The sequence below is a fragment of the Anguilla anguilla genome, chromosome 6, assembly GCF_013347855.1.
Source record: "Anguilla anguilla isolate fAngAng1 chromosome 6, fAngAng1.pri, whole genome shotgun sequence".
NCBI classification, from domain to species: Eukaryota; Metazoa; Chordata; class Actinopteri; order Anguilliformes; family Anguillidae; genus Anguilla; species Anguilla anguilla.
The window spans coordinates 13838705-13854481 of record NC_049206.1 but is presented as its reverse complement, the minus strand read 5'-3'; the positions used below and the strand labels follow the sequence as shown (position 1 = coordinate 13854481).

The following is a 15777-nucleotide window of genomic DNA, read 5'->3' as shown; positions in this document are numbered from 1 at the left end:
CAGCTAAGGCCTGTGTACCCCTCTCTGACATGCTCCCCAGCAAGCCTTGCACTGTTGTACGACCTAATGTCAATCAGTACAACCAGCTCACTAACAACAACAACTAGTTACCTGGTGCAAATTTGGGAGGACATAATACAGTGGGAACCCAGGGACCCCTGGCCAACCTAATTCCAGCCAATCCCCAGCAGGATGAGTCTCACCACTGCAGACTGTAAGTCATGGTTGACTAATGATGAAGCCACGGCTCTAATTTGAAACCCAACCAGAGCTCTTGGTGAGTGTCTTTACAGATTATGGAATGCCCTAGCCGACCCTATTTTCATACCGCTTTGTTTATGTGATACACCGTACGTTTATTGAAAATTACAAGTTTCACTGACAAGTTTCAAGGCACACTGTGTCATTATGCAGGGGGGAAAGATCGGTCACTTTTACAGGTTTTCACATTTTATGGTTATGAAGGTAGAATATTCATGTCATGAAGCAAGCCCTGAGTTTTTTTTTGGGCGTACAATGTCTTTTGATCCAGAAAGTGGATCCAAAGGACCATGGAGAGCAAGCACTTTTTGCGAGATAGACGGTGTCGCATGCCGAAGCCTTGTGTGTGTAGAACACCGTAGAGCAAAAAAGTAATGAGATTTCCACACCGTGCCGTCATTAAAGTCTGCCACACAATTCCTCACAGCTACATTAAATTCCTTCACGCCTACCTTTCCCTGCCTCTTAATTTCATAGACCCAGCGCTGTGCTATTAAGCCCATAGCCGGAAAACATTATGTACCATCTCAGCAGTCATAAGGCAGGCTTACTGTATCAAGCTATTACGCGGTGGCACCTCAGGCCGCAGAAACAGCAGTATCGGAGCGCTCGACAGCAACATGGCGGAGGAAGGCTCGCAAAGTGCGGAAACTCGCTCAGAGGTGTCGAAGGGGGGGGGGGGGGGTTCTTGAAGGACCACGGCCAAGAGCGCGAAAAGCGGAGAGATTGTGGAGAATGACTGGCACGCAACCAGCTTTGCATAATCCACCGATGGGCCAGCGGCAAGTTGCAAACACGGAGCTGGTGTAACGATGGCAAGGAGCCACGGCACTACATCTGCAAATCCGCGACTGCTGCAGCAATTTATGAGCGATGAGAATTTACACGAGCCATGTTTTCATCCGATTCACGCAATTCATTCAGCTGCACTTTGAGATATCTTACACATCGGCATCTGGAACAAGCTCCGACTTGGCTCTCAATTACTTTGATGGGAAAAGTGCCATGAGGTGTGTGGGGGGGGTGTCTTTAACATGTTCAAACACATGCTACTTACTGCAGTCTGACAGCAGAACCACCGCAACTTTCTCCAGAAACAAGATCAGAAATCTCATAATTGCCTGCAAAGCTTTGTGCAGACCTGCTCATGGAGTCGAGCACTCATGAGATACAAAGAGAGAGATCCGAGAGCCAAGACTCAATTCCGCCTTGGGCACACGTGCTTGTCATGTCGCTAATCGTAATCAGCAGTTTCACGTGAAATATTTGAGAGCCCTTGACTATGACAAGAAAAACAAAACAAAAGATGGCCTGTGAGGAAAATTTGTGTACACAACAGAGGAAACACAGTTGGTATTATTCATGGTGGAGAGCTTGGAATTACGTACTGTACATGACCTTATGTATTTTGTTTTCTCTTTGAACATGGATGACTTTGCAGATTTTTTTACTTTTAAGTTTAGTTCAACGGTGCTTTATTTTTATTAGAATCAAACCGATTTACTGGTTTTGCCTCGTCCTGTGAGGCATTGACTGCCTTACAGTAAAGCGTAGAATATGTTCAGTGCAATGGGAAAGACCAGTAATGAACCATGAACCAGCTTTTACCATTTGAGATTTGCCACACTGCCCAAAGACGCTTTCATCCCTAGTATTTGCTATCCAGTTCAGTCACATATAGTTCACAAGACATTCAGTCACCCGGCCTGGCTTTGAGCTGCCCAAAAAACAAAGCGAGCGGTGAACAGGGGCACTTTCTGTACTGCTGTATTCCAGATTTTCACGCGCTGTTGAAAAGCACACAACAGGCATCCTCTGGCATCTTCGGTTACCTCTGTCCCTGATCTGGGGTTCCGTGTTTGCAGACTGAGAAGGTCACGTGCAGGCAGCAGAGACAAAGGTGCCAACTCAACTGAACAGCAGAGACTGGCGAGACGTGCCACCTCCTGCTTAGCTGTCTCCCTTCTTAAAATTAAATGGAACACAGTGTACAGGCCCATTGGGGGGGTGGGGGTGGGGGTGGGGGGGTGGAGTCACCGTAAATCAGAATGTAACCGCACAGGGCTCCAGAGACAACTGGTTTCCATGGCTTTCACAAACCTAAAAAAGAACATTCCAGACTTCATACATAGATAGCCCAAATGTAGTTTTGGACTACATTTTGACAGTTAATCAGGGACTGCTTATAAAGTGCATATCTGTACAGCATGTTTTGCCTGGCGTACACTAACTGTTGCAGAACTTCTCAAGCTCATCCTACTGGTAAACATCAGGCTTGCATCCATCTTGTTCAAAGGTATTAAGCTCACACAGTAAGAATTTCAAATGTTATATTTTTATACCCAGGTATGAGCTTCCTGTTTTTTATAGTGGAGAACTGTCTCTTAATAACACAAAGCTTTATATTTTATGTGTAGCACAGTCTGACTGCAGAAAAGCAAAGAGCAAAAAAAACAGCTGGGTCATAAGAAATCACTCTGACATTAAAAGGAGCAGCTTGCTAAAAACCACTTAATTGAAACATTACAGCATAATGTATCGGTAAAGACAATGTGCCATATCTCTTAAAACAAAATACCATCAATTCACAAAACATTCATGCATTTTTTTCTGCCAGTGGTGAAAGAGATGAACCCAACGACCTGAGACCATAAATAATACGTGTTTGAGAAAACCTTTCAAATAATCTGCGTCCGAGATAACTCGGGTTTAAAAGAAAGAATTTCAGAATTCAAAGAATTCAAAACTGTTCTCAGTGCCCTTTGGACTTCCGGTACTACCGTGTCCCTCAGAAGTTGCGGTTTGCAATGTTTTTTGAAGGATATCCTCGATGAAAGCTTTCTTCCTGCGCAGTGATAAAGATCGCTGTCAACTTTCTGTGCTGCATGGCCATTCAGTCAAGATTTCATTTGAGCCACACATCATTCCACACCTCCAGATAATCACATTTCCGGTGCCTATTTCCAACAAGCTAAAGGATTACACCCTTTTCCTCACATAGAGGGAAAAAAACCTGGTTCAGCACTGGGTCATGAACATAAACCCATCTGGTGCACCTGTCAGTCACACTCAATTTAAATGCTTAAATTCTGTTATGAATAAAATGCAAACGACAGACAATCAAAGCAAATGGTTAGTTTTCATGTTCTCAGAGATATGCATTGATGGCTAAGAGACAGCAGATCAATGATATACTGCTACCTAACCTGAGGAATGGGGAAAACCAATGAAACTGCTTTTCAGCCCAGTGCCTGGACAAAAGCATAGACCCCTTTTGGTGTAGTAATACACAATCACATTATTCAATTAGGCTGTCTCTTACAAGTTACTTACTTGGCCTGCAGCTTTTGGAAGAGAAGGTTTCTCCTGGTTTCTGGGTGTGTAATCCAGATGACATACTCGGGGGCCTTATACATTGCTTTTTACTGTAGAGTGACTCACATCCCCTCACCCACTCTCCTTCTGCAATCATCAAGAAATGAACATTTCCATATATGGACACAATGGAGAAGATTGTGTCGCTTTTGCACCAAACTTCCCTTTTTCCTTTATTATTATTCTTTTTAAAAAGATTGAATTTCTTTGTGCCCATGTCGCAGAACTGCCAAATATTTGGTTTATGGCATCTTTGGTGAATAACAACAAAAATGACAGACAGCTATTTGCGAAATAGCCAGGTTGGCTGGGCTGTGTCTTAGAGGTACAACGTTTAAAAAAGGAAGAAGAACTCAACAACCATCCAAAATCAATGTAAATTTCAATGAGAGTTTTCAGGGCAATTCAGAGCCGTTGGTCGAGGCTGCATGTCAACGTGTTTGACTTCTGTGGCTCTGGTCAGAGTGGCACATGCATGTATGCATTTTCCTGGCATGAAGAAATACACACACACACACACACACACACACACAAGGACAAAAAGCAAACAGTGCCAACACCCAGTCAACAGTCAACGTAGTCCCAAATACAGATATCGGCTTGCCTTTCATCATATTTATCCAAATACACAGACCAGCAAAACCACATTATTCAGTTTGCCCTCACACAGCCAGAGTCAGAGCTGTCTGACACAGAGGCTAGCAGCCCTGCTAGGCCCTGACCATATAGCCACCTGCATGAATTTAGCCAAACTATGGACATTCTTACAATGTCATCAAGACCTGAAATGGATCAGAAGAGGCATCTTCCTAATTCCATGCCATAAGGTTTTTTTTTTTTATTGTTCTTGTTTTATCCTCGAAAATAGCATTGGTCACCAAGACAACAGTAAATAAGGTTCAATAGGCCATGATCAGGTTTTTGAGGACACACTGTTATCAGCAACAGCTCTTTAAAAAAATAGCTTCCTCCCGGAAACTTAAGAGATCAGGGCCACCCCAGCAAGTCATAGCCATGAATCAGCACCAAAACTCAGACATACCACTGTAGGCCGAGTCAATGACACACCAGAGGACCCATCAACGGTCACACACTTTATATGGAGACAAATTCAGACATTTTGCCACTTCCTTGCTTATAACACTTGTGAGTTCAAAAGCTATACTAATCAATCTAAACAGATATCAGAGCATAATGTAATCCATGAATTACTAAGAGAATAATGAATGTTTCAGAGCAAGTTGCTGCCTTGCAAACTCTATCTGCCTTAATTCTATCTTTTTGATGATTAAATTCTGAATCAATGTTTTGGCAACATTTTAAGTAGTGATGGGAACAAGGCTCAATGATTCCTGGAATGGGTGGAGCTTCAATGAGGTGTCAATCACCAATTTGCCTGAACCAATTTAAAGACCTTGCACTCCACAGAAAAACACTATGATTGATTCAAACTGGTGAATGTCTGACACATGGCAGATAAGATGACTAACTGATGAGAACATATGTTGTTCTACCTAGATTTCTATTTTATTTTATATATTTTTTTATTTATCCATCACTAATTTAAAGGGGTAATTTCGGTTTAGGTATACAGCTTTACTTAGAGACACACAACAGAACATACACGTAGTTCTACAAACTTCCTTTAATAAAATTTCAAATTTTCATGCCATAGGAATTATGGGCTTCTGTTAATAAAGTGAGATATGTAGATGGCAAAGCACCTATTTTTCTATGAGATCAACATAAAAACACAGAGCACAGAAATCTGCCCCATAGCTTGTGAAAATACAGTATTCAAATTTACAATAATAAGTTAAGTATATTAACTTTTGTCCAAGTCATAATCACATTCAGACCCTGAATAATATTACAAGGAAAAATATGGATAATATAACAATAATTAAATCTTAGTTATATTTCAATAAGGATTCACTGCGGATACAGAATCTTGTTATAAAGCTGAAGGTATGGCCTCTCAGATTCTTAGTCTTCCAAGTATCACAAGGATAAAACAAAGCAAGCCCACACACGGTGGATTTCTATGATTCTGATGAAACAGCGCGAGTTCCCTCAGAAACCCAATGTTCAATAACATTCACCCTGTGTCCTTTTCAAGTATTCTGGATGATTGCTCACCCTGCGATTCCAACATTTCTTGTGGGGCATTTTTTCTTTCCGCTTTCAACAACAATAGAAATAATGAGCAAACATCCAACATGCTCACGCAAAAGAGGCGTAATGGTTTTCAAGATGCTGCTTCAAAGTACACTTTCAGCTCCTTTACCCTTTTACAACTCAGGATGTCATGACAAATTATCTTCCAAAAGTGTGCGTTTGCCAATTTTTTTTTTGTCCGTTGAGGAGCTGCTCTTGAACTTGCTGTTCTTTACGGGAGGATAAAAGTATTTTAGAGACCAAACGAAGAGGAATGGCACATTTATCAAATGCTTAACTTTTCTCTGACTGCAAAGGGTCATCAGACGGTAAGGCTGGGAGCCAGAGCTCTGCATCAACTGCAAAAACTGTAATCACCAGAGTGACTTAAAAACAAAAACTGATACTGATACAAATAATGAACCAGTATAACAAATCATACTTAAATCAAAAATAAATTCAGTAAATGGGGGCGGGGGGGGGGGGAATGACAACCTAAGCCAATCCTTGGTTGGTTCACAGAAAGCACAAATTCGGTTTCTCGAACAAAGGCTAAAAAGCAGGGAATCCAGATATGTTCGTCATGGGGGAAGACAGTGGTGACAGACTCCACTGAGAGGCCAGAGGTGAGGATAAGTGGGCCTTCTAGCGGGATATCTAAGCAGGGCGGAGACAGACATGCAGGCAGACAGACGCTCAGATGAGCTGGCTGACAGAAACATGGCTCCTTTTTGAGTTGATCAGGGTTGTAATACGTTGTGAGTTATGTGCAATTTGACTTAAAGTACTGAGGCATTGGTGCTTTGTCATTTTGTCTGTAATGTGCATCTGCTGAGCTACAACGCATTATATTCATTTCTGTTCATCCTAGAAGAAAAAATGAAACATCCAAACATAACTTCCTGATCTGTTGATTTGTCCGTGACCGCATATATGTTTTTGTTTTCTTTTGCTCAGTTCTTTCATTCTGAATTATGCCAAGTACAGGGGCACAATTATGGCAGATATTATGGGACGATATGTTGACACAACACACACGTGCCAGAAAGGCTACATATTTGTATGGGGTTTTTTTTTCCACGTAAGCAAAAACAACAAAAACATGTAGCCTAATCTACAAATCTGTCTGTGTCAAATCTACAGAACAGAGCACACAGTGCTCTTATATAATGATGAAATGAAAAACAAACCGAACACCAGGTAACGTGTTCTAGACTCAGGCCCTCTGCTTAATAACAATCTAAGCAAGCTGAGATATTTTGTTGTACAAGTGACATTTCTAACATTTTTCAGTTTTTAAGTTGTTTGACAACTATGCTCATCATTATTTGGCTAGCTACAAGCTAGCAACTTCATCAGAAAACAGGGCCAAACAAATACGAACGATTTGATATCGCCCGAGAATTTACATATTATGCTTCTCTAATGCAAAGCAGCCGGCTGCGGCACACACTTCAAAGCCGCCGAACTGATGGGACGGCCCCGCCGCTCGTTACATGCCTGTTTGAAACTACACGCAATTTGGGATCATCCGCTTTTTCCACGGGACCATTTGCACTTCAGAACGCATCTGCTAAATCTTGAACGACACCCAGCCATCACTTTGGGCCGTCCCCTACTGACAAACGGTTCTCCCTCACCGCCATAATTGATGTCTGTTTGTTTTTAACTGTCAGTCTCCCGTTTTCCTCTTTGAGTAATTTATAATTAAATTGCAAGTTGTGCAAAATAAATGAAATCCGTCTCCGGGCAATGTGCCAGGCTGATACTGCTGCCATTGACGTTTCAGCCATGTTCACTTTCTTTACTTCCGCTCGCCCCATATCAAGTCAACAAATTGTTTTTATGAAAATCTGAATAAGACACTCAATAGTATAATTAATCACTTGCCTGTGCCATTCAGGTGCATACAGGGACCCCTGGAGGATAACAACCGAAATACGAGTTGAAATCTCTGCAGGTCATGTGACATAGAACAACTGGTGACCCTAGTGACCATCAGCAGTACAGCCAAGGGCACATTATGCCAACATTACAATTCTGAAACAAGAGTGACATGCTCACAACAGTGAGACCATGGTGGTACTGTAACAGACTAAATGTATGCCACGGATTCACAAGAGAAGTGGGGAGCAGGGAGTGTGGATTCTTAAAGCTATTGAGAGGGTTCTTCTATAGCTTGTCGTATGTCATTACAGAAAGTAAATAATTGCAGAATACTTAGCAATGCACTGCGATAGGAGCAGTCAAACAGCATTATAAGTATTTACAGTCAAATTTATTCACCATCATTTTAGCCTAAATACAACTGCAGGGGAAGGCAGACACTTCCTAATGAACGGCTGCTAATTAAATGGAGACGATGATGAAGAAACTGTTTCCACATTTATGAAGGAGCTATTTTATTCTGGTTCAAGGTGAAAGGGAAGCAGGCCAAAAATTATATCCTACTTCTTCTTGAACAGCAAAGAAGGGCAGTTTACATAATAATCACGTACCGTCCACGATTTTGGTGTCAGAGAAGCTCGTCTAACTACTTTTAGAGATTAAAATAGAAACATAATTAAATAGGCCTCGGGCGCTGTTGCGCGAGAGAAGCCGGCCTGGGAATGGGCTCAGGTTAGGGTTTAACTGCTTCAGGGTTTTCCTGACAACCCCTTGAGCTCCCGATCGTAAATTATCTCATCACAAATACACACACGTTCACACCCAGTCAACCACACACACACACACACACACACACACAGGCGGCACGGAAATAAGATCCGCCTTATCCTTCGTATCCTTGCGGGACTCCGTTCCCAAATCAAAACTGACCTCTGCACTCGTGGTGATTACACACCAAAAATTATCTTAAAGTTAAACGAAGCGAATATTCTCGCCGGCTTTAAGCCGTGTGTTGCCGCAAGTTTCCTTCCTCCTCTTCATGCAGTCAGGTGCGACTGCACGGGGATTGTGTCTGGTTGGAAGTAACAGTTATATCCAGACACAAAGCGTGACCTGACCTCTTGTTAAACTCGGATTAAACGCCGCTGCCTTTTTTTTGTGCCATAAGGGGTTTAAAAATACGTTTCCCAACAGAATTGAATATTTTAATGCCATTATACCCAGCCACAGGAGGAGCTCTGTAGAAATGAAGGGTTTGCTGTTGCATAAGACTCTCAGCCAAGAGCAAGTGCTTGTTTGTGTAACTGCGTTAAATATTGACACAACCTTTGTGAAAATAAGTGTTACATAATCAGGTTTCTCCAAGACACATTCATGCTCCAAAAATAACAAAAATGTATTTATTTATAGTTGTGTTTTCATAAGTATATCTGAATAGGTGTACAGTAGAGGTAAGGCGGTAAAGTAAATTTTAAGCATTAAAGACACTCAATCATGTTTAAAGCTTAAATTCTGTGATCTGATAATATCCCACACTACATACTGAGAAAAGCACTTTTACTTCCATGAATGGAATTTTTATAGTAGAACTATTACAGCAGAATCAAATAGTACCTAAAAAAACACCCCCCAAACTGAATAAAACGATACATTAACTTCTTTGTACATTGCCTTAACATAATTTGGGTGTGAATGTTTAGCCTTACTTACATGATGCATTGGTTCATAAAGACAAACAGTACCATTAACCATTTCAGTTCCTGACAGGGTTCATCCACGCAGGTCTGGTTGCTGCTATGTGGTTAATTCTGATGATATAAATGCACTGGGCAATAAGAAAGACAGATGTAGATGACACCACTTCTGACTCAGACTGCAGTGAAAGGCAGCCACGGCATCCGTCCGTTTGACAGGCCAGACTCAAGCCCCTTCTGAGAGGCTTCGGATCTCTACCTATCACTTAGAGTAGGGTCACATGACCCTGTTCTTGGAGTGCTTCAGACCTGTCAAATCCCTGGTCCTCTCTAAGTAGCACAACACCGACGGTCTTGACCACTAGGCCACCGGCAGTGAACGAGCCCAGTGACTGATCCAATTATGCAACCGAGGTTTCAGGCTGGCACGAAACACCAAGTGCCTCTCCCACATTCCCAGGCCAGGGACTACCTGCCTGAGACATGGAGCATGAGAAACGACAGACGCTCCAGACAAACACAGAGGCAATTGGACTGAAAGAGAACAAGGACTGGCCCCCTTGTGACAAGCACAAAAAAGAGTAGCGTTGTTTGGCTATTGTGAGCTAGTGGAAGGGTACCCAACAGTGTAACTATGTCACCTAACGTGTCAAAAATACAAGGACCCCTTAATCCACTCTTACTCCTCCCCCATTTTAGAATGATTCTGCATGTACCACGTCCCATGCCGCATTGAACTGCTGTAATAGCCTCTCAGCTGTTGACTTGTGACATCTACTAAGAAGATTTCAGAGTTTACACAAGCTTTTACACTGCAGCTGTAGTGATTCCTTCATAAGGACCACAAAGCACTAAAGTTTTCAGTCCTTTACATTTCTGGTAGGCATGTTTAAGTGAATGATTCTGTCTACTTGGACCCTGTCCGGCAACCCATTTTTGAACAAATGAAAACATGACTACCCTGGCTGGCAATTCATGTACTGGCAACAGTATTTTTAGCATTGGTGAATAACTAATAGTTTGCCAAATGGTTAAGTATAGCTTGAAAGAGGGGTGTTTTCCAAAAATTCAAGTTCCAAGTTCCTGTGAGCATAATAAGCAAGGCAATCAACCCAACCCACGAAAGTCCTTTGTTCTTCAGTTTGAGGAGTAAACGTAAGAAAGCATTATTTTGTTACTTTTCATGATTTAAACAAAATAATGATTCTGGCAGTAATTGAAACAGAAGAAAATATTGTGGAAAGAATATCAAAGAATCCAGAACTCAAAGTAAAGGAAAAAGAGCCAGGGAAATTCACTGAATGCCTGCAAGTGTGAGCCTAAGTTCTACCAGGCCGGTTCACGCTGGGCTCCTTACCGGTTGTCTCTGTGGGTCTGGGCACACACTGGCAAAAAAGAGAGCCCTCGATTCCTCTCGTCTCCTCTGGAGGGATCCTATGCTCATAAGAGCCTAGAACAAACAAACAAATTTTGTTCAATGTTCAATTCAGTCAGACAGGATTCTCACCAAAACCTTCAAAACCGCTTTCTTGTTCGCACAGGCTGTCATTTGCATTACAGAGCTACGGACATTAAGAATGCACGATTCACATGTTACGAACACAACCGCAACACAGAATCCAGTAGAACACGGAAACAATAGCAGTTTGAGAGTTTAAATTCTGTGACAAACCTTTCAGATTTTATAGCAATTCTCACAGTTTCATTTATCAACATTCTTTATTCACATACATTCATGCCATCTAAACTCTTTTTCGGCTCCTGGCAATAAAGGCATTCTCCTCAAAGGGCAGTATTCATTAGTGGTCCCTACCCCTTAAATAGTAAATGAGCCGTGGGGTGGAATGCTTGAGAACAGCATTTGTAGCAAGAAAGATTTGTGGCTTGTTGTGCATATTCGTATTCTTGAAGCTATAAACCATACATTAGGCTATATCATTTTAAACAGACCACTAAAGAACTACAAAAGGTCAACATATGAAAAAATGTAAATAAAACGAAATAAGAAAAACATGCAAGAACTTTTGCAAGAGAGTACAACTTAATTCAGCCCTCAGTTAATAGTTTTGAATGCCAATAGTACGGGGTCTGTAGTGCCTGGGGGTGCCTAAGGACAGACTCCTGTGTCTTGCAAATAAGGTGGAGCTGCTTCTGGTCCCAGACAGGTTTGACAGGAAGAAAATGCAAAAAAATGAAATAAATTACATATTTTATTAGTTAAGTTGCTTAAAAGATCTCATCTTATATAGGCCTAACTGTCATTTTACTTGTGATTCATTCGTAAACAAGGATATTTTGCCAAATGGAAGCCCTCGGGGTTAAGTAACTTTTTCCAAGTGCACAATGACATTGTATCCACTGGGGAACGAAGCTCCCAAATTCAGGCTGTAAATCCAGTTCTTTTCAACCCCTGAGTTTTTTTCTCCTAATTTACATGCATATGCTACCACCCAGCACTTACTCACTCCACGGTCTACCAGTACCATCTGAGCTCTGCTTTCATTACATCAGAGGAGCAGACTTCATACACAGCTGGTGCAGGCAGACTGAATGCTGTGCAACTAGACAAGGAAATCCTGCCGAATTAAACCCTTCCTGCCCAAGTAACCCAACAGCTAGCAGTGTGCTATTTACTGGGCTACTGGCCACTGAGGGTTCCACTGGTTTGCCACTGAATTTGAGTGTTATGGTCACCACAATGGTTACTAATGTTAGCTAGGGGACTAAACTAATGCATCCCCTTCCCTTAATACTATAAGGAAGATTATTTTTCATGGCAAGACTCAGGGCCCTATTTTAAGGAATCAAACACAAGTGATCAATGAAAACACTCATGAGGATTAAAGGGTAAGCACCAAATAACGGCATCCCCCGAAGATATTAGACCAATTCTTTTAAATCAAGGTTTTTCATTAAATTAAGCTGAAATTGTTGTTTGTATGGCGACAAATTTGACTGACGGATCACTACACCAGAAAGTTACTTCTGTGATGCGTAATGTAATACGTGGAAGACAAACAGATCTGCTATTACACACTACATGGCCAAACGTATGTGGGCGCCCCTTCTAATTAGTGGGTTTGGCTACTTCAGCCACGCCCATTGCTAACAGGTGCAATAAATCAAGTATAGAGCCATATAATCTCCATAGACAAACATTGGCAGTAGAATTGGTCATACTGAAGAGCTCAGTGATTTTCACCATGGTGCTGTCATAGGGTGCCACCATTCCATCAAGTCAGTTTGTCAAATTGCTGCCCTGGTCAACCAGAAGTGGTGTTACTCTGAAGTGGAAACGTCTAGGAGCAGCAACAGCTCAGCCACGAAGCAGTAGGCAACACAAGCTCACAGAACAGGACCACCATGTGCAGCGCGTAGTGCACAAAAATCATCTGTCCTCAGTTACAACTCTCACTATCCAGTCCCAGACTGCCTCTGGAAGCAATGTTAACACAAGAACCGTTCGTTGGGGGCTTCATAAAATGAGTGCCCATGGCCAAGCAGCCACACACAAGATCACCCATGCGCAAGGCCAAGCGTCAGCTGGAGTGGTGTAAAGCGCACCACCATTGAACTCTGGAGCACTGGAAACACGTTCTCTATCTGTTATATTGACATAGCCAAAAAAATTGATACAAATTAGACACCTTTACTGACAATCTTCAATTCCATGTTACGGAGTGGGCAGAACGTATATGCCATCATTCAAATGCATATAAAGCATCTACAAGCAGCACTGCCTACCCCACCCAGTCTACCCCCCGCCCACCTGGTTGTCCCTTTCATAAGCTGTACAGAGATCAGAGTTGGCCAGGATGAAAGAGTTCAGTTATAATAATAGAACAACTGACAGAGACATGAATACATGGCATGCTGTGCTGAATAGATGGAGGAAGTTGAAGTGAAGAGACAAGCCTAGAAATTCAATTGCCAGTTCCAAATAGGGAGGAAGACTGTGAAATTTGTTTTTTTTTTTTTTTTTTTTTTTTTTTTTTTAAAACATGTTTGTTTTAAAACTAAAAGAAATTTTTTTTCATTAATTGAACAGAGTTGCTTCACAAAAAACACTATGCTTGTGCTTGTATTGGACGTGCTAGAAGTAGCTAGCTGGTCAACTAAGCTCAGTAAGCCAGCTAGCTTGTTGTATCATAACATCTAAGCCGCTAGCTAAGTATTCTGACTTCAGTTGAAAATATGAGCAAAAAAGCTTAGAATTTTTTACATGGAGATTGATAATTCAGTGCTAATTCGGTCTATTGGGACAGTATGTGTATGTGTAAATGGCCATCTTGATAAAAAGGTAACTTTGTCCAACTAGTAAATTAAGCCAGCACATGCAGAAAAACCACGTAGTTGTACACCGTGGTAATGCCACCACGTTGTGGAAAGGGAGACTAGCATTCAGTTTCTATCTATGACATGTGGCTAAAGCTCTCCAACAACTCAAAACACCTGTTGTCCTCACTGGTATTCAGAGATACAAAGTGTGCCAATGAGTCAGGAGTATGGGCACATGCTACATTAAAGGGGAGGTCAGTGCAGTGATCCTGGCTGTCACACAGACAAGGACTGCATTAAAACTATATGCAACAAGGTAAGTTGAGCAAAAAAAGAATGCCTCTTAGCTCAAACTGAACTGTAGTCAGAACGATGGAATTTAAGGAATTTAACCTTGCAGGATATTTGGACATACTTTTCAGCTGAATTGAGCCATCACATTCAAGCTGGTTAAATAAAACACAGGATAGTTATCAGGCACATCATTCTTCAAAAGGCACTTTGCACTAAGGTAAAGCAGGAGTGTAAATTGTGGCTTGTGACTCAGGCGTCTGATTTTCAATTCCAGGGTGGAGCACTGTGGTTGTAACCATGTATATGGGAGCTGAAATGGAACTGTCTTAGCAAATAGAGGCAGTTTAAAGTAAAGACAAAGTTGTTTCAAAAACTAACTTGAAGCTTTTCAATGCCAAGATAACGCTGGGAAACAGGAAATAAATGTGTCGTCTTTTGTGCTAACACATTCTGAAGGAACGGAATTTATGCGTGCAATGCATTCCTGAAGAACCCCTGGAAAGAGCAATACAGTACAATACACGCGACCAGTAGCCTAATCCTACAAGTTTCCTTTTTGTTAAACTGCCAATTTATACCTGAAACACCACACCAGATAGCTGAAACACTCAGCTAATTGGTTAGCTAAATTTAGACCACTCAGTTTTTTTATATGGACATAATATCTTGAGCAATATTGAGTTGCTACGTCAACAGTAGATACAGATACAGATCCCAAACAATTAAAATACATTTTTGACGCTTGCCATTCCCCAGAACAAAAAAATATAACGTTAGCTATAGCTTCTGTAAAGGTCTTACATTGGCAGTAATGAGTAATTACTAGAGAGTGTTAATATGATATGTTTAAGGGATACCACGGCAATAAATGTAAGCATGCAACGTTTCTAAATGTGAATGAGAACGTTAAACAATTACGATGGGCTGAGGAAAAGTAACTGCAGCAACGCTGGCTAAGTATTAGCTACAAGCTGCAGAAGTTCAATTCCTGTGACACATGGACGAAGTTAGCGAGCTAGCACCCACTGTAACGTAAACAAGAAAGGATTTGTCATAAACATAGACAACTTGCATTATCACATATCTGGCCAATGTCACTGGTATCTGTAAGCTAGTGAATTCGAGCATTTCAGGGAGTAAATATGAATAAATAAAATCTATTCCCACTGCCCCATACATACACTGTTTGGCAACTCACTTCCGCCTTGGGTTGCGTGGCCTCGTACTCGGGAAAACACCGAGGAAGAGTTCTGTTTAAAAAATATATCTAGCCAGTTAGCTACATATTGCCAGTGACAATGCATCAAGTACAATAGCAGCCTGACAAACGAAAGTTGTTCTCTCACAAACTTGAATATAAGCGTGTAATGTGTGTCAGTTAAACACTTTATTAAATCGCCGCTCTTAGCGCAGATTCCCATTCCATGGCAAGCCCACGCCCTCCATTCCAGTGCACAGTTACGCATAGCCAGTTAGCTAGCTAGCTAACTAAATTCACCTTGGCTAAGAACAATACACATTGCTACTATGATTAACTGTATTCTCTGGGATACACCGCGATACTCATATAGGCCTTTCAAGTTTGCTGGTTCCGGAATAAGCCACTTGTATTTTGAAACAAGTATTCGTTTCTCTTACCTCGCTTTCTAAGAATCAATGAGTTTCAAATCCCACAAAAAGTGAAACTTCTTTTTCCCTGATTTCTGGGAGAGCTGCAGGCAGTGACGTCACAGTTCGAAATTCCAGCCGGCAGAGACACCCTGAGCGCTGAAAATTGCCCATGTAAGGCAGTGTGCATTCAATGGCCTCTTCCTGATATCTGGTCTTTATA

General features: G+C 41.6%; 1 protein-coding gene across 4 annotated transcripts in view; it reads right to left on the bottom strand.

Moving 5' to 3' along the window:
• Positions 1 to 15777, bottom strand: part of LOC118229691 (lipoma-preferred partner homolog) — a 132123-nt gene extending 116346 nt beyond the window's left edge. For 2 of the 4 annotated variants that reach the window (XM_035421903.1, XM_035421906.1), the window contains exons 1-2: positions 15585 to 15777; positions 10732 to 10824 (exon numbers count right to left, since the gene is read on the bottom strand). The gene's annotated coding sequence lies outside the window, so the exon portion shown is untranslated. Of the gene's footprint in view, positions 1 to 3594; positions 3709 to 10731; positions 10825 to 15127; positions 15197 to 15584 lie in introns of those variants that run through there. The other 2 variants (XM_035421904.1, XM_035421907.1) reach the window with 2 other exon arrangements.